This window comes from Callithrix jacchus, chromosome X (assembly GCF_049354715.1).
Source record: "Callithrix jacchus isolate 240 chromosome X, calJac240_pri, whole genome shotgun sequence".
NCBI lineage: Eukaryota > Metazoa > Chordata > Mammalia > Primates > Cebidae > Callithrix > Callithrix jacchus.
Window position 1 is genome coordinate 32,877,818 of NC_133524.1, and position 19,982 is coordinate 32,897,799.

Genomic DNA, 19,982 nt, shown 5'->3' on the forward strand with positions numbered 1-19,982 from the left:
TTGCATATACCAATTGTGTAATTTTAACTATATTGTGTAATCCTTATATGTCTCAATTTCTCAACTGTAAAATGGGCATATTAATGTTTGTATTCCCTCAGTGAGGACAAATATTTCTGTTCGATGTTGTAATCCCAACAACTAGAACTGTGTTTGGCACAGAGTAGAGGCTCAAAAATATTTGTTAAATTAACACGTGAATGAATGAATAATGAATGTTGTGGGCATTCAGTAACATGAAGCACATGAAAGTATATATATATTTAAAATTTGCATCTATAGCTAGTAAATGCTATCTGGATATTTAATCCATTATATCTGTATAATGAAAATAACTATACAATACTGTGCTACTGCCCATTTCTTTCCAATTCTGCATTCAATGACATCACACTGGTAGCTTGAAATTGGCTATGCTGAAGCATTTGTGCAACAAAATTTGCCAAATGCTACAAATCAGAATCTCTCTCTCCCCCAAGAATCTCTTGTTAAACATTTACCAGCAAACCACTGTTCAAGGTCCTCATTATGTATCCTCTGCTTATACTTTGCTGTCTTGTCTTTTCTCTACAACTTTTGCTGAAGTAGTTCTGAAATACTAGCAGTCACCAAAATAATTCAGGCTCCCCGTGTCACTGCACAATCACCATGTCGCCTGGAAAATTTCTCTCCCAGTAATATGTATCATCTCTTAGCTAACTCTTACTCAGCTATCCTTGAAAGCAGTCTCTGACTACCCCACGTTAGACTTGGGTACGTCTTCTATGTGTCTGCCTATCACTCAGTGGCTATCACCATGATGGTGTTATCCTAATGTCTGATAATAATTGCATATTTACTTGTGTGCCTCCCCTAAGAGCTTTGAAGTACAGGGACTGTCTTATTTCTAATTATAGTTCTATATCTTGCTTTTACAGGAGCTACCCAATAAATGATAGTTCCACAAACAACTCAAAACCCCAATCTGGTTTTGTACATGTTGGCAACAGAGGAAGGCTAAGTGTGCTATTAGTCCAAAAGAATGTAGTGAATAGACACAGCCACTCTTACCCAGGCACTCTTTGCTTGACATAATTTCCTGAATGTTAGTGGGGGAATCCATTACACTAATCTACACAATTAGTTATAATGCTGCTGGCAATTACCCAGACATTTACAATGAAGATCATTGGCTTAATACAAATCGTTGATACCCGTGACAGATCAAGTCAATATTAATTCCTGATACTTTTCTTGTGACATTTGAAGTCATCTCTGTGTTGTCTACAAGTCTTATTCATAGGACAGCCACCTACAGGGCCACCCAGAATGGCTCATTAAGCTAACACATTTCCTTTGTATCTTTGTGTATGAAGGGATCTAGAGAAAAACTGTATTATTACTGTTTTTCCCTGTTGCCTCACACAGGTCAGTTGTTGCATCAGTCATTATCTGTATCCCTTAAGATCTGGTTCACATCCTCCTGCAAACTACATTTCCCAGACTCATTTGCCAATGCACTTTTCTGGATGGAATAGATCAATGCGTACCACTAGCAGGAAACTAAATGGCAGGGAAAAGAGAATTCAGGGTATTTCTCCTTCTATCTGCCATGGAAGGTATTTTGTGGCTCATGGCTGGACCTTCTCTGGTGTTTCAGCTTCCTGCTGGACGCATCCTCCTTCTGTGGTTGCAGCTCCTGCCAGACAGCCCCCACCAGATCCTGGCTTCCATGAGATGACTGCAAATTCTAAAATCTCATAGTGTCACCTTGGTCTTAACGCCCTAGCCATAAGTGAGAATGGCTTCCTGAGGTTGCTAATCCCTTGATTGTTTTTATCATTTCTTGTTTGGCTTATCAGTTCTCCCATCATTTATGTAATCAATTTTCTCTATTAAACTCCCTCTCTTGGTACTATTTGGAGGAGTTCTTTTTATTATTATTATTTTAAAAAAACAGTTTTTCTTCATGGTACTGCTATCTGATTTGGTGATGAAAATCAAAATCAAAATATTCTAAATTATCTTTGGCTTCCTATTTTATCTGACTCCTCAAATCTAATCAGTTGTCAAGCCTCTCATCCTTTCCTCTTCCATTATCTCCTTTCATTTCTGTTATCATTCCTGGGACAACAATGTGACTGCCATTGCCTTTTTCCAGAAATAGTGCAGTATCCTGTTAATTGGGCCCTTTGCCTTCAGCCTCTTTCCCTTCTCTGTTTATTAGGAAGATGGATCATAGAAAGCTAGCTTGGACATACAGAAAGACAGGGTTATTGTAAGGTTTGAGGTGAAACAATAAGGAATCTCTGTTGAACTCAGTAACAGCATCTGTCATACCTCTGAGCATCACAAAGAATGAACATATAGGTGGTGGTCCTGGATTCAAGGCATCAGTACAAATCTCATCAGTAAGAGTTCAAGCAATTTCACTGCAGTTCTCTTCCATTCATGTGCCTCAGTCACCCCCTAGGTGTCTGCTTCATTTGGCTTTGTAACTACCTGGCTGCTACTGTTCATTTAATTTATTCTCCCTTGTAATTCTGACTTGTACATAGCTTTCAAGGCTACAACTCTGTCATTTACTGAAGCTATAAAACTTCTGTATCTTGTGAAATTCTTGGGTTTTTCCAAAAATAGAAATCTCATTGGTCAGCTAATTTTTTGATGCCAAGCTCTCGTTTCAGTCAATCATGGAGTGGACACAGATACGAAGGGCCTGAATGCACCCTTTTACTGGGACAGGACACAGGGCAGTTCATTTAGGAAAAGAGTGATTATCTTCTGTCTAAAGAAGGATATTTTTGACAGCAAAAGGAGCCGCAATAAATAATTACATAAGATAAACAAGTAGAAACTGGGATTGTTCTGATTAAACTGCAACTTGCAGTCAACATATAAAGTACACCAGGCAGGCAACTATTGTAAATTGAGTCCATTTCCACGTTAGTTTTTCTACTGCTCTTTATATATATGCTGAATATCTCTTTCTCAATGTAGAATGTCATTCATTCTGCCCTAACATCAGCCTGATTCTACTGCTACTTCATGTGTGTGTTGAAACATTTTTTTCTCTGTGAAGCCTTCCTTGATTTAGCTAGCAGGAAATTAATCTTTGTATAATAAATGTGAATTGTACTTCAGCTGTACATTCTAGGGCCTGTGTTTATTTTCTATTTGACATTATAATTTTTATGCATGTACTTTGTCTAACACGTGTAAGTTCTTAGGGAGAATGAGCCGTATATAATACACTTTTGCATACTCCACATGGCCTAGCCAGTACCTTGCTTATATAGTTGGTGGGCAATTAATATTTATTAAAGGAACCATTGCTGAGTTTTCTGAAAACATCATTCTTGCTATTGTTTTCTTGAGCTCACTCAATTATTCTGGATACTGATGCCTATGAAATGCAAAAAAGATAAGATATTGATCATGTCTAAATTAGAAGAGTGGTGAGATAAACAGAAATAAGAGGATTGGAAGTTACCATATTTACATAATCAGAAGAATGTTTAACTGGAAATAAAATAGAAGACATTTTGCTTCTGAAGAGATAAACAAGGAATCCTAGATAATTGAAAGAAAAGGAATACATTTATTTCTCAATGGGTATTTGCTCAATCACACATAATTTATTTGGAAAAGTATCTAATTTGAATATACTCTTGGTTCTATAGTATAATTTATAAAATCATTTACAAGTTCAATTTAATCTATATGGAAATCATGGTGCATGTCAATTTTGCTATTTTTAAAAGTGCTTCCTAATGAAAAGTTCTGATATTTTAGAAAACATTGAAATTCTTATATAAGAAGCAGTTAAGTAGTAAGATTTTATTAGTACTTAACTGAGAAGCATTATATCACTCTTCTACATTTGTTAGTGTATGCAACATGAATCAAAGCCACCTGAAGTAATTTATAGGGTAATAAAATGCACTTTTAGTGTGAAGAATGTATGTTATTTAATTTCAATTAAAGTTTTCATTGTTCTTCACACAGGCCTTTTTCCCTTAATAAAACAGATTCATTTCCATAATACTTTAGGTGATGTGTATGATTGCATGATAAATAGATTTTTAGCATTTTTAATACAACTATACATATCTAGGAATCCAAGAATTTGAAACTGACCCCTTAGGCCTCTACCAAATCAAGTATGTAAGACAAATATGAGCCTTTCGGTACAACTATAGTAGATTTATTTCATTCCGACAACTATGCCCCCTTTAGCTGTCACATATTATGACCTGAGAACGTTGCTAACCTCTCTATAATACAGTTTTCTCACCTGATAAGCAAGGAAGATTCCTACCTTCTACCTCCGAGAGCTGATGTGATTATTAAAAGCCAGTTAGAATCTTCACATAGTAAGTGTTCAATAAATACTTGCCATTGCCATTACTAGTAACGCATGAAGAATGTCTTACTAGTAATAGCAATACATGAAGAATGCTGGAAAAACATAAGTGAAGGTTAGGCAGCAAGGTGGAGGGTATTATCAAAGAGTTTGGAAAAGTTCTAGTTGGGTCAGAGATTAAAGATTAAAACATTTAGACCCACTTGATTAAAAGACTAATTTTATCATAGTAGTAACAAGTTACACATTAGTACTAGTAAGTAAACTCAGAATAACTCAACTAAGAATGCTGAATGTGAAAATCAAAGCAGAGCCAGAATATCTGAGGCACATTCTCCTTTTGTGAAAGTGGTAGTTCTTAACACGTGTGATTTGCCTAAGATCTTAACATACCCTCAAACACATTGATCCTTTAATTCTAAAACAGTGTTTCTCAACCTCAACTACACTCTAGGATCACTCAAGGAATATTTTAAAATACTGATGTCTGGGTCCTGCCTCCATAGATTCTGATTCAATTGTTCTAGGTGAGATCTGGGCCTGGAAAAGCTCAACTGTCTCCCCAGGTGATTCAGATATGCAATCAAAGCTGAGAATCAACAGTTCAATCGATGCTTCTCAAGTTTTGACATGAATAAGAATCACTTGGAGACCTTGTTACACCACAGTTTTCTTGGCTCTACTCCCAAAAACTCTGATTTAGTAGGCTTGGGGTGGGGCCAAGAATTTGTACTTCTAACAAGCTTTCAGGTGATGTTTAGCATGATGGCCTGTGAGTAGCAATGCTCTATTTCAGTATTCTTAACTTTGGAGTGTCAGAATCCCCTGGTGAGCTGGTCACTCCCAGACTGCTGGGCTACACAAGTTTTCAAGTCAGATCTGCAATGGAGTCCATGCAGGTCTAAGTTTCCAAATGATGCTAACACTGCTGATCCGGGGACCTCACTTTAAGAACCACTACTCTAGACACAAAGTGCTTATTCTCCATCTGCATTTCCTTGGATTACCATGCCCTTGGATTAGAGAAACTAGTACATAAAGCAAAGGACATATATATTCTCCCTGTCTACTAGATGCACAGCTGCCCTGCACCCAGAAAGTATCTGACAACATTCACCAAATTGATGGATTGCGTATTCTTCATTCTGCTCCTTATCTAATGTTTCTTTTATTTAATTAATGACAGTAATTCTCATTAGATGCTGATAGAACACTAAGATTTTGTTTGTGAAACCTGGCAAAACTACTCATGGCGGGACATCAGTTGGTGAGCATTACCTAGGCAGCAATACCCAACCCTCCAGCTGGCCTGAGCAGTAGGCGCTGGTGCTGTTATTAATGTCAACTTAAGGAGGCAATAGTTTTTCTGGCCATTGAAGGTATGTTGTGATTTAATTCATGAATTCCTTCAGTTTAGAGGTCTATTAAATGACCTTCTGTTATTCAATCTACAGTCATGAAATTTTAAACAAAAGAAAACACCTTTGTTTTAGCCTAATGGAGAAAAATAACGAGGATCGGGGAATTCTACTATATTCTGTTTCACCTTAATGTCCTAGCATTTGTTGTTCTGAAAGCCCCTCCCTTTCCTTCATGCTTCTGGATCACGCTTACTCATACATTACATCTATTTTAGCATCCAGACGAAGATAGAACCACCTGAGAGAAGTCTTTCTCAAATGTCCTGTCTCTGGTCAGACTGCCTAGTTCTTGGTGTGCATTTCCATTGTGGTACTCGTTCCACTGCATGAGAACTGGGTATTATCCTATTCACCTCTGCAAACAGCACAAGCACATGGGATAGAGGAGGTTTCTAGCTCATCTTTTTCTCTCTAGCATTTCCTAGCCTTGCCTGGCACAGCTAAGGTACATAGGTAACATCTTGCACAAGAAGTTCTTTGAAGCACCAATCCCACCCTCTGTTATACTTGCTAGACTTTCTGAGATACTGCTGGATCCCTGACTATTTCTTCCAAATGTAGTGTTTATGCTTCTAATCATCAGTGATAATTTCACATGTGTGTGTGTGCTAGCCCTGACCATAAGCACCATGAGAGTCTATTGTGTCCACAGTTTTATCATCAACATTCTTAGAATGTATGGCACATGCAAGTTCTCAGTAAATATCTGCCTGGTGAAACAAATAAGTTCCTTTAAAATGGCCTGTTAAACACAGATGAAAAGTAAAGAGTCAAGGTTTCAATGAAGGAAATACTTAAGGTAAGTAGCTGTAAATATTAACATTGAGTGCAACACATAAGTCAACACAATAAGTCATTGAGTAGAAGTATTATTATAAAATGTGTTGGGAGCTTTTTATGCTCCCATAAAATGCTTTTGGGGAGCAATACTTTTGCATTTAGAGACTATTTAGTAATTCTTCAGGAAATTACTTTGTTTGAATTCCGATGCCATTTACCTGCTTTATCCAAAGAATTTTTTCTTGGATATGTCTGGAATCTCTTTTATACCTTTTGATTGGTTACTGTTTGGGCAAACACTCATTGTCAACTAGAAACTGATGATTAAAGGGAAAAAATGCAATTACCAATTTTAATAATTTAGAAGCATAATAAAAATTGATTAAATATTACATTTCCTTTAAAAAGGGGCATAGGTAAGGGAGATGCAGGAGGCAAACGGGAGTCTGGAAACTCTGCTCAAAGTATTATGAATTTTTTATAATGCGTTTCAGGTCAACAAACATTGTCATCATTGCACTTTTCCAAAAAGAATGTAAACTGGGAAAAAAGATACAAGGCAAATTAAGACTTAAGAGATACCTAAGTGGAAACAAGGGGGAGGGCAAAAGAACACTTTATTGAAACATCATTTACTTCCTTCTCACCCTTAAAACCTACACTCTGCTAAAATGTGTTAACTGCAGCAAATGATTAACTCAGTGAGTCTAGCATCCCTAGTTCTGTGCCTTTCACCTCTTTAATGAAGCATATCCATATGCAGTGCCAAAAAAAAAAAAATGTAGAGGGGACAGCCTCATGCATTTAAAACACTGTAAAATTTTTTAAAGAGCCTGCATTTTCACAGTAATTCCCCACCACAGCACAACTTTGGCTATCTGCATCTCTTAGATACTACAGTTTTCCAGATAGGTGAGACCTAACTCTTAGTGTGTCAGCATTTTCATTTTAATTCTTGCATTAAATGAAGCTTTTCAATAAATGTGTTGTATATATGGATCCAATTCCTTAAACAGAATATTTGTGTCAGTACTATTTTGGTAACATTATGAAGGAGTGTCATAGGTGATGATGAAGGTGTAAATGTGGGAAGTAAATGAGATATGTAACTAACTAGGAACTGGCCTGGAGGTAGTGCCAGAAGAATATCCAAGAGCACAAGAGGAAGCAAGAGTACAACTTCCTGGGATAATGCCTTTCAGAAAATCTCCCTCTGTTTTGTTGCACATGACTTCTTTATCTTACTTAGTTCATTGTGTAAAAAGGTAGAAGTAGAAAGAGCATCCTTCAAAATTATTGGAAAGTGGCAGAATGTTTCTTTGGGTGGAAGGCTTTGCAAAATCTGAAAATGTTTCATCCTCAATACCAAATGAGATTTCTGCTAGCACAATGTCATGACTTTTCCACCCCTTCTAATACAATATTAGATTTCACACGGAAATCACTCCATCCATCCATTTGACAAATATTTATTGAGTACCTGTTTCATGCGCTATGTACTGAGGATACACCCATGAACATGACAGATAATATATCTGCACATAATTTACAGTCCAGTAAAAATTACAGCTAAGCTTCTTTCTGTCTTACTCCAGATAAAGACCTCTTTCCCTCATTCCACTCTCTCACAGTGCATAACTTAACAAGTCGGCATGCTTAATACTATTAGATCTAACTGCCCTAAGAACATCATTTTCTTCCCATCACACCTTTTTCAAAAGCATTTAATGGTTCCTTTTTGCATAGAGGTTCACATTCAGGGTCCTCAGACTAACAACTCATCCCACTGTAAATCTGTATTGATCATATCCTAATTGACACCTTTTGTCCTTCAACATGCCACTTTGGTCACTGCTTGGCTGCTCAACATACCACCTACGGTCTTTGCAGGGGAGCTCAAGTCATTTGTTTGTTCCTTTCTTTTGAAGACACATTTGTCCGAGACTTGGGAATTTGTACATTTAAGCATGCAGAGTGACTCTGATATACCACTACTTTAACTATAAACTCTGTTTACAACCCAAGGCCAATTCAGATCCTACTCTTTCTAGAAAGCATTCATTAACTGTTACTCCTCATCATGATTTCTTCATTCTTTAAAGTAAAATAACACTTATTGTCTCATGTATTTTGGCATATGTAGTCCCAAAGCTATATAATTATACCTATTTCATAGACACAGGTTTTATGAGAAAACATGCTCTATAGGAGAATCAGGTATTGCCTTGGACCTGTATTGAACCTCTCCATCACACCTAGAATGGCGCTAAGTATATTTTCAGCACACAGTAAGTATTCATTTTATTTTAATGTCATGACTCTTCTAGCAACTTTTGTGAGTTGCATTTCACTTTTTCAGTCTCTGTAGTAATTACTTCACAATAGGTCAGAATGAATAAATTAATCCTTAGAGTGTCCATTTTGTCTACAGAAGGATCACCGTTTTTTAAAATTTTTTTTAAATTGCATTTTAGGTTTTGGGGTACATGTGAAGAACATGTAAGATTTTTGCATAGGTACACACATGGTAGAGTGATTTGCTGCCTTCCACCCCATCACCTATATCTGGCATTTCTCCCCATGCTATCTCTCCCCAACTCCCCATCCCCCCCCACTGTCCCTCCCCTATTTCCCCCCAACAGACCCCAGTGTGTGATGCTCCCCTCCCTGTGGCCATGTGTTCTCATTATTCAACACTCACCTATGAGTGAGAACATGCGATGTTTGATTTTCTCTTCTTGTGTCAGTTTGCTGAGAATGATGGTTTCCAGGATCACCTGTTTTTGTAAGAGCCAGCATCTACTGTTTTCCCTTGAAAAGTATTAACCCTAATGTAGGTAAAATATTGGTGAAACTTTATTAATTTTGTTTTTTAGAGACATCATTTTTCTTCTTTTTTCTCTGGGAGGGCTTTTCTTTCTTTTATAAAGTAAAAATAATTTCAAAATCATTATATGGTTCTCTTGTGATGAGAAAGCACATTCACATTTTTATTTAAGCAACTTGAACACGCATCAAATTGTTCCTTTTGATAAAAAGAGAAAACTACTTGTCTGGGCTCACTAGATTACCATGTACTATGTCACAATAAATATATTTCTCAAATTAAACATGAAAATTTAATTATCTTGCGCTACATAATTGTTCTTCTTGGGCTTCTTGCCTAATTTTAGATCAAACTGAATTTAAAAGATAATCTTTGAATTTAAAACAAAGTACATTATTTTTTAAGCCAACAAATTAAAATTCCAATTGTAAAGTATTCAAGTGCTCTCCCAAAGCATTGTGGTTTAAAATATTCAAAATTATATAATAGTAATTTCAGGGCTTTTCAGTTTTAAGGTATTTATATTTTAGTCAAATGTGATTATAATTGTATTCATGTATTTCTTACACGTTTCAAAACTTGTAAAATAATTATCTTATTTGTTCTAAAACTTATTTATGTGTGTTGTAATCTGTCCCATCTCAGGGAAATAACATGCATCAATTTTTTCCTAAGTCTTGTATTCAACACTGACACTGTAATTCCTGACACTCTCATTCTACTTTTTGAAAATTTTACATTCAAATAGAATATCTCGACTCTTTCTTTTTGTCTGTGTTCAGATAACTTATTTTAGTTTCTTAAACCTCAGAATTTTCACTCTATTCATAGGGTTAATTTGAATTAATTCAAAACTGTGAGGATTTGGGGAAATTATAGATATTAAAGGCCTAGCACAAATTCTGAAACATAGTGGCTTTTTTTGTGAATTTTCATTTTACCTATGGATCCACCTCAAAGGTAGGCAAGGGAAGGGCTTGTGGTTCTAATGGATAAAGCTTTGAAATTTACCAGTAGATCATGATGAATGGATTGAGTGTGCTGCCTTACTATCTATCTTAAAGCCAGTTATCAGTCTTTTATTGATGCTGGCACATCAAAAAAAGCCTGGCTTTCTTTTAATTAAAAGTTGCAATTACAACTTGCTTTCTTTTAAACCTCTCATAGTGATTCAACCTACTTGTCCCCAAAGGGTATTTGATTGAAAATCATGCTGGGCCCGACCAATTTCACACTTACTAGAAATTCACCTACCTTTCTCATATCATCAGCTTATTCCCCCATCCAAAAGACATTCACAGTAAAGTACATTAACTAATTAGTTAATTAAAGACTATCTTCAGAATATAGACACTGTTATAGACTGAAGTGTGTCTCCTCAATCCCATTCATATGTTGAAGTATTAACCCCTGCAAGTGGAGGTAGGGCCTTTAAGAGGTAATTAAGGTTAAAAGAGGTTACATGGGTGGGACTTTAATCCAATATGTCTATTGTCCTCATAAAAGTAGGAAGAGTTACAAGGGATGCATATACACAGAGGAAAGATCATGAAGAGGAAGGCACTCATCTGCAAGCCAAGGAGGCTGACTCACCAGAAACCAACTCTGCTATTACCTTAATCTCAGACTTTCAATTTCCAGAACTGTAAGAAATACATTTCTGTTGCTTAAGCCACCCAGTAGGTGTTTGCCTTGTTTAAGTCATGGATATTTTGAAATTTTTATATGCAAATGAAACTAATGCAAATTAATAATTGTATCTATTTAACAACTAGCTATAGATATATTTTTATACCTCAGAGTTAATCAAATGAATTGAAGCAGTAAGTGTAATCTTTGCTTATTTAAACAATACAAAACATTAGCTCATTTTGATTGGCTTCAATAAAATATGTTTAAAATTCAGTCAAATTCTTAAATGTGGATTGTTTAAATAGCAAATGTGTGCACTACAGTTGCAGCTAATCAATCATTTCTATTTATGTGTGCATACCCTATGACCTGACAATTCTACTAGTGAATATAAACTGTTGAGAAAATTTTAAACATGCACTAGAAAACATACACAAGAATACACATGTACTGTGGTTTGTGATGAACAAAAACATAAAAACAACCCAAATGACTATATATATGTAAAATATATATATTGTGTTGTATACATACAATGAGTTGCAAATTGATCAACATAAATATGTAAAACATAGTATTGAGAGAAAAATATTCTCAGAGATTATTGCAGATCAGGTGGTTCCCTTAATATAAAGTTCAAATCTAGGCAAATTAAAACTAGCTACTGTTTAAAGTTATGAATATAGGTGTTGAACACATGTTTTAAAAAACATGAGCATAATTTACTAGAAATTCAAGATAATAGTTACTTTTGGCTCTGGAGGGAAAGAAGCTGATTAGCAAGGGGTAGCAAAGGGGGCTTCTTCCACCATACTGATAGTGCCCTATTTTTTATTTAAACTCAGAATGTTGAAACACAGATGTTTATATTATTCTTTAAATCTATGCTATCCAATATGGTAGCTATTAGCCACGGCTATTGGACAATTGAAATGTGACTAATGCAAATTGAAAGGTGCTCTAAGTGTAAAATATACAGTAGATTTCAGAGACTTAGTAAAGAAAAGTTCTGATATGTAATTAGTAATTTTTATATTGACTATATATTTAAATAATTGTATTCTGGCTAAATATCTTATTACATTAATTTCTCTGTTTCTTTTTCTAATATGGCTAACAGAAAATTTAAAACTACATATTTGCCTCACATTATATTTCCAGTGGACAACACTGCTTCAAATACTCCCTATACACTTTTACACTTTTATGTATTTCATAATAAAAAAATAAATATGTGTTAATTGTATAATAAAATCCAGGTTTTCATCCTTAAGGACCAAAGAAGTAGTTTTTCTTTCTAAATAAAATATAAACCAGTTCAATGGAACTTATAAAACTATGTACACCTTCTAAGTAAGTCATGTTTTGGAAGTAGTAGGTACACATTACTTCAGTGATTCAAAAACAACGAGATGTGATTAACTTCAACACATACACAGAAATACTTTTTTATAATATGCTTTAAAAATCCAGAAAAGGGGTCTGGATTTTCCCAAAGGCAAATTTGAATGGTGAGTTGATATACTAAATTTCCACTGAGGAAGAAACCAAAATTCAATAAAATCTTAATATAGCCTACATGGATGACTATACAAAACTTGAATTTGCAAATATACAATTTGAAGATTTTGTTCTAAACTAATTCAATAATTAGAGAAGCTACAGAATGCCTATATTAAAAAGTATCTCTCCTTTGTGGAACTCAATCTGACCATACAATTTGCAAAGCAGAAATATATAATTTAGTATTGAATAATTCATCTGAATAACAAGCTATGGATTTCTAATGGCCTCTCTGTTTTCCAAGTCTGCTAAAATCAGAATGTCTATACAAGTTCTATAGAATTTTTAAGAGAAAAGGGGAATTAAAGCTTATGGAGACTTTGAAATCTTTTTATCAGTTGACACTAGAAGAGAAACATGTGCCTACACACATACATATAACTTCTGTCTTTATAAGTTATATAGATTCAATGGAAAATAAATTCAGACTCTGTCAATGAATTTTGATCAGGCCACAGAATGGGGTATACACAGAATGGAAAATGCAAACAGGGAAACAATGTCATATAATGCAAAAAAGAATTTGGGCTTGGAATCAAAAATAACTTAGTATAACTCTTCCATTCACTTTCTTTGCAACCTTGGGAAAATTCTAACTTATGAACATCAGTTTTCTAGTTACTATATGATAATTATGCTACCACTTTGAAGGATTCCTAGGAGCATTAAATGGAGGGTGCTTGTCCTACTGCAGTTATCCAAGACCTGGGAGGTATTATCATCTGAGTTTATCATAAAATAATGCTAGGAAAGGAAACCAGCATTAGTTGTGCTATTCTTCCCTCTCCACTAACAGAATTTGATAATCTACATTTGAGTGAGACTTCTAAATAATAGAAGACTTTCAGCCAGTCACAATATCGACATGTGTATATTTCTGTCAATAAAACTGTACTTATAAAAACAGAGAAGCAAAAAATATTTTATTCATAATGTTGAAGAGAATGGTACTCCTAAAAAGAAAAGAGAGTTAAATCAGAGTAAACCTGACATAAATGTGTCAAGAGGAAAATAGTATTTCTCTTTAAATATACCAACAAGTACATATATCACAACAGCACTATTCACAATAGCAAAGACATGCAACCGACCTAGGTGTCCATTAATGTTAGACGGGATAAAGAATATGTGGCACATATACACCATGGAATACTACACAGCCATAAATTTTCTTTCCTTCTTCAATAAATGTAACAAGGGATCCTAATTTATAATTAAATCAGAATGAATTTAGTTGAACATGGTTGATAGCCTCAAGTCCTCAAGTGTGTGTTTCTTTCCACTATACTTGGTGGTCTCTGAAGTGAGGCAATGTCAAGTAGAACAGAGGCATTTAAGGTTAAAATAAAACTAAAAGAAGGTAACAAAGAACATGTATAAGGGTGCATGAAGATTGTCTCTGGGTTGAGAGTACTATTACAATAGAAATCTTACATTTGACTTAATATCACTTAAAAGCATTTGGAAAATACTTTTAATTAGGCTGGACATGGGGCATTACACCTGTAATTCCAGCATTCTGGGAGGCTGAGGTGGGCAGACGACCTGAGGTCAGGAGTTTGAGACCCAGCCTGGCCAATATGGTGATAACCTCTATGATAAATACAAAAAAAAATAGCTGGGTCTAGTGGTGGGCACCTGTAGTCCCAGCTACTCAGTAGCCTGAGGCAGGAGAATTGCTTGAACCTGGTAGGTGGGGCTGCAGAGAGCCAAGGTCACATCACTGCAGTCCAGCCTGGACAACAGAGCAAGACTCCATCTCAAAAAAATTAAAGATCCTACTATTAAAAATAGGTTTCATATTTAAAGAGGTAAATCCTAATTTTCCATAACTGCACTATCCAATAACGACAACCATTAGCCACATGTGGCTTTTGAAATGTAAATGTTAATTAATATGAGATAAAATAAAAGCTCAGTTCCTTAGTATTTCTGGCCATATTACCATTGCTCAATAGACCTTTACACCTAGTGGCTATTGTATTGGATAGCACGAAAACAGAACATTTTTATCATCACACAAAGTTATATTGGACAGTGCTGATTTAGGACATTTTGCTATATGGAAAATTATACTTACAATATTAGGTGTGCAGAATATTACTATAAGCAATAGTAAAATACTACACGGGTTTGGGAATACTTTTCCTTTCTTTATGTACTGCAGTTAATGAAACAATTTAAATTTAAATCTCTGGAAGAATTAATTTTCTGAAGTCCTTCTCTTACATTGTCTGCAATATGATTTTTACATGAGAAGTGTAGCAGAGTCAAAAAAAAACACTGTCAGAGTTAGCACCTTCATGACCTTGAGAAGACAAGCAGTCTCCTTAAGACCCAGGGCCTCCAGGTAACAGAGATAATTACAGTTGTCTACCAAACCAGTTTACATGAAGATCAAGTGAGAAAGTGAATATAAAAACCCTTTGTAAATGCTGAAATCCGAAACAAATGCTAGTTATTATTATAATCATTTCTCCATGTGTTTTTTTCATCTCGATGAATGTGAATGAAGTGTACAATTCCTGTAGAAATTGTCGAGCTAGTTGAAAGCAAAATGTCACAGTGAAAGCATTTGAGATAAAGCACATTTGTGGTCCAAAGACTCCAGGGCTACTGATTAGAGAAAAATGCATGGCTGGTTAAATACATTTTTTATGAGAATTACTAGATAATCTGTACTTTATAATTCAGATATAAAATATTTTGTTAAATTTAATAAAATGTTGCCTCATCTCCATTTCATCAACTGAAACATTTATTTTGACTTTAGCTTTAGAGATAATAAGCTAAGAACTGCCACTTAAAAGCATATTAAAACTTCAGGAAGTTTTACAACATGCTAATTTAATGCTTTATTAGCTTGCTTCATTTAAGGTTACAAAGAACTAAAATTATCTTTGTGAAGTGTTGATCCAATCTCATTCCACAATGGGACTTAATTTCTGCCTAGAAGGCAAACTTAGAAGTTTAAATTTGGAAATTAAAAGAAACAAACTGTGATATATCAGTGTTATTAAACCTTGAAGACAAAAACATATAGAGAATTGAAAATTAATATAATTCAGCTGCCTGAGATTTTAATATTCTGCCAAAACATAAAACAGTATTCATAAAACATTTTTAAATTGAAGAGACTATTTTCCTTCTAAAGATGTTTCTTTCTCCTGTTTCAACTATTAAAATGTATATATTTCCCTTCATCGCACATAGCTGTATGTATGTATAATAATGAGTCTAATGCTAGTTGCTATAATAAAGAGATCTCACAATTGAGAAGATGTGGAGAAATAGGAACACTTTTACGCTGTTGGTGGGAGTGTAAATTAGTTCAACCATTGTGGAAGACAGTGTGGCGATTACTCAAGGATGTAGAAATAGAAATTTCATTTGACCCAGCAATCCCATTACTGGGTATATATCCAAAGGATTATAAATCATTCTATTACAAAGACACATGCACATGTATGTTCATTGTGGTACTGTTTACAATAGCAAAGACCTGGAACCAACCCAAATGCCTATCAATGATAGACTGGACAAGGAAAATGTGGCACATATACTCCATGGAAACGATGAGTTTGTGTCCTTTGTAGGGACATGGATGAATCTGGAAACCATCATTCTCAACAAACTGACACAAGAACAGAAAACCAAACACCACATGTTCTCAGTCATAGGTGGGTATTGAACAATGAGAACACATGGACACAGGGAGGGGAGCATCGCACACTGGGGTCTGTTGGGGGGGGATGGGGGAAGAACGGGGGGTAGGGAGGTTGGGGAGGGATAATATGGGGAGAAATGCCAGATATAGGTGATGGGGGGATGGAGTCAGCAAACCACATTGTCATGTATGTACCTATGCAACAATCCTGCATGTTTTGCACATGTACTCCAGAACCCAAAGTGCAATAAAATATATATTTAACAAAGAAGAAATACATATGGAGGCATATAAGGGCAAAATGATAAGATGTCTGAGATTTGCTTTAAAATGCTTCAGCAAAAAAAAGTGGACAGAAATAGTGAAGCAAGTTGGCAAAATATTGATAATTGTTAAAACTGAATGAAGGTATACAGGTGATGTATTCTTGCATTATCTCTGTGGTGTCTGTTTACAATTTTCCACTATAAACTTTAAAAAATAATATTTAAATTTAAAAAGCCAAAAAGAAAGAATACTACAAAATGGGCATTTCCTCTACCCAGTAATTCAGGGACTCTGAGTCCTTCCACTTTAGGCTTTGTCATCTCCCAGGGCTTTGGAATCTTTTTCATGAGGTTAGCAAATGGGAAGAAAAGATGTTGGAAAAGGTATGACTGCAACATAACTCCTATTCACATTCAGTTGGTCAGAACTAGTCACACGGCTCTAACTGTGTGCCAGTGGGGCTGGGAAATGCAGTTGCTGGCTTACAGCTGGATCCTAGCAAGAACTCCATACTGTGAAAGAGGGACCACAAATTCTGATGGACACTTACTTGTCTCTGCCACAGCATATGCTTGAAAGGAGAGAAAGATTAAGTTGAATATTATGACACACACACACACACACACACACACACACACACACACACACGGGGGAGAGAAAGAGAGAGGAGAGACCGAAACAGAGAGTGACTTCTATATTTTTCATATCTTTCATCCTGTTCTCTAGCATCAAAGTAAATAGAAATGCTGTATCTCCTCTTCTCTTAACTCATTTTTTTTCACTTAAACATGTAGAAGACAAAATAAATGCTGGCAGAGAAAAAAGGCTTGGTGTAAAGAAGAAAGGAATTCTTGAATTTGAGGACACTGGAGATTGTTAGAAGTTGTTTTTTTTTCTTATCAATTTAAGAATTTTTTATTGCATTTTAGGCTTTGGGGTACATGTGCAGAACATGCAAGATAGTTGCATAGGTGCACACGTGGCATTAGTTCAACCATCGTGGAAGACAGTGTGGCGATTCCTCAAAGACCTAGAAATAGAAATTCCATTTGACCCAGCAGTTGTTTTTATTTCTCTCTGCATCAAACCTGGATTCTTTTCTAATACCCCTTGGTTTGTAGTTCTCATTATCAGCATGAAATGAAAGAGGATGTAATTCAGGGTTACAGCCCCACCACAGGAACCCTGAACTACCATCTTTAAAAAAGAAAGTTTAAGACTGAACCCTTTAGCCTGTTACCTTATACAAAGCACTGTGAAATCCCTTGAACTTGAGAGATCTCTCACATTACTATGGCAGCCTCATTTCACAAAAGTCATTTGAAATACAGAATCAACACATCCATCATCTCTTGAGGAAGAATACAAGTGCTATCAAATGCCCACTAAAGGACCAATGTATCTATTCTGACTACAAAACGTTCTTCTTGACACAAGGAGCACAGCAGACCATTCAGCATTTATAAAACTTGTTCTTTCATCTACCACAGATTTGCTGCGCACCTGCTATGTGTTAAACTCTAAGCCAGAAGTTAGGGATACAAAGACAAACATGAGTAGGTCTTTAAGCAAGGGAGTGACAAGGTCATATTTACATTAATAAAAGTCACTCTTAAGAGTGAAGAATAAATTGAAGTAGCAAGAAGAGAGGCAGGAGACGCAGGGGGAATCAATAGTGAAGAGACTGCTGCATCAGTGCAGGTAGAAGGTACAGGATACCCAGGTAAAGGAATGACTTTTCAAATGAAAATAAGTGGATAAATTCAAGAGATAGTTGATTGTAGATTTGGTATAACCTGATAAATGAACGTGCCTTACTCAAGAATGGTGGTGCCATGGTCTGAAACAAAAAAGCAGGTCGGGCATGGTGGCTCCTGTCTGCAATGACATCACTTTGGGGGGCCGAGGTGGGCGGATCACAAGGTCAAGAGTTCGAGACTATCGTGGCCAACATGATGAAACCCTGTCTCTACTAAAAATACAAAAATTAGCTGGGCATCATTGTGGGTGACTGTAATCCCACCTACTGGGGAGGCTGAGGCAGGAGAATCACTTGAACTGGGTGGGGGTGGAGGTTGCAGTGAGCCGACATTGCGCCACTGTATTCCATCCTGGGCAACAGAGCAAGACTTCGTCTTGGGAAATAAAAAAAAAAAAAAAAAGCAAAAGAAGAAACCAGCTCAATGGTAGGGGAAAGCTTATAATCTCAGTTTTTAATCTTATAGAAATTAAAACGTATGTGAAGAGTATGAATGGAAGCAGTTGGATATACAAGTCTGGAAGAAAGAGGACTCCAGGATAGAGGCAAAATGTAGTAAATGTAGTTGGAATCATGGAATAGGTAATGATGACCAAAAGAATTTCTGTAGTATGAAAAGTCCAGGGAAAGTCCAACATTTTGAGAAATAGCAAAGGGAGAGAGTCCAAGAATTGGGCTTGAAAAGGAGGGATTACTAAGCCTAAGACAGTACATGTTCAACAAGGAGATCGTGGTGCCACAGAAGCTAAATTCCCTTAAGAAGGGAGACATTCTCACCCACAGCATCTGCTACAGAATGCCCGATTATAATCAGAACGAAAATACGTTTGTCAGGTTTGGCAACAAAAAAGTTGCCGCCATCCTTCTTGAATTGAACTGAAGGAAAGGAGGAAACTGAAATTTATTGAACACTAAGGAAGTGTCTGAGGATGTGTCTTATTAATGAGATCCCAATGCTGCACATAAGCAAGTGATGGTAGTCACTGCATATACTATGTTTGTTTTCGGTGCAGTGTTATAATGTTATATTATCAAACAAAACAATTTGTTTTCTTTTCCCCATTCTCACATACACACTTTCCTTTTAGAAAGTCAACATGCTTTTACTAGGTACTAGTAAGTCTTGCTAAAAAGCTAAAATCATGTAAATCATCTAAAGTCTATGATGATAATAATTAATGCTCTGTTTTGAACACACTGCAGCCCAGGAATTGCCTTATTTCTCCCAACAACCCTGTAGTTTTTTAGAAGAGAAGGCTGAGGTTCAAGGAGAGTAAATTATATGCCAGAGATCAAGCAGGTGGGAAGATGATAGAGATGAATTTTATCCCAGCTCTGCTGGTTCTTTCCTCCTCATTTAACATTCCACCTCCTTATTTCTTTAAGCTCCAAGTACCAATCCACAGATGTTCATAATTAATTCCTAATGTCTGATGAAACCTGACTGGTCTCACACAAAAATATTAAAGAATACGTATTGAATAAATCAATCCAAAACAATTGGAAATGACATTTACTTGGGTAGAGGTCAAACTTTACAAAACAGAATCTAAAATAATAAACAGCATGGACAGTAATATCGATACCTTCTTTCATCCATTTCTGCAGGGGAAAAATTGGGAAATAAGGAACACAGAGGAATCAGAAATGAAGTAGAAACCTGAAATATGAACTTGATCTAAAAGATTACACTAAGTTCTTAAAATGTGGTCCTCCTAGGA

General features: G+C 35.8%; 1 protein-coding gene across 20 annotated transcripts in view; it reads right to left on the reverse strand.

Annotated features, from left to right (window-relative positions):
• The window catches only part of DMD (dystrophin), a 2,312,475-nt gene that overhangs the window by 920,602 nt on the left and 1,371,891 nt on the right, over positions 1-19,982 (reverse strand). The window lies entirely within an intron of this gene.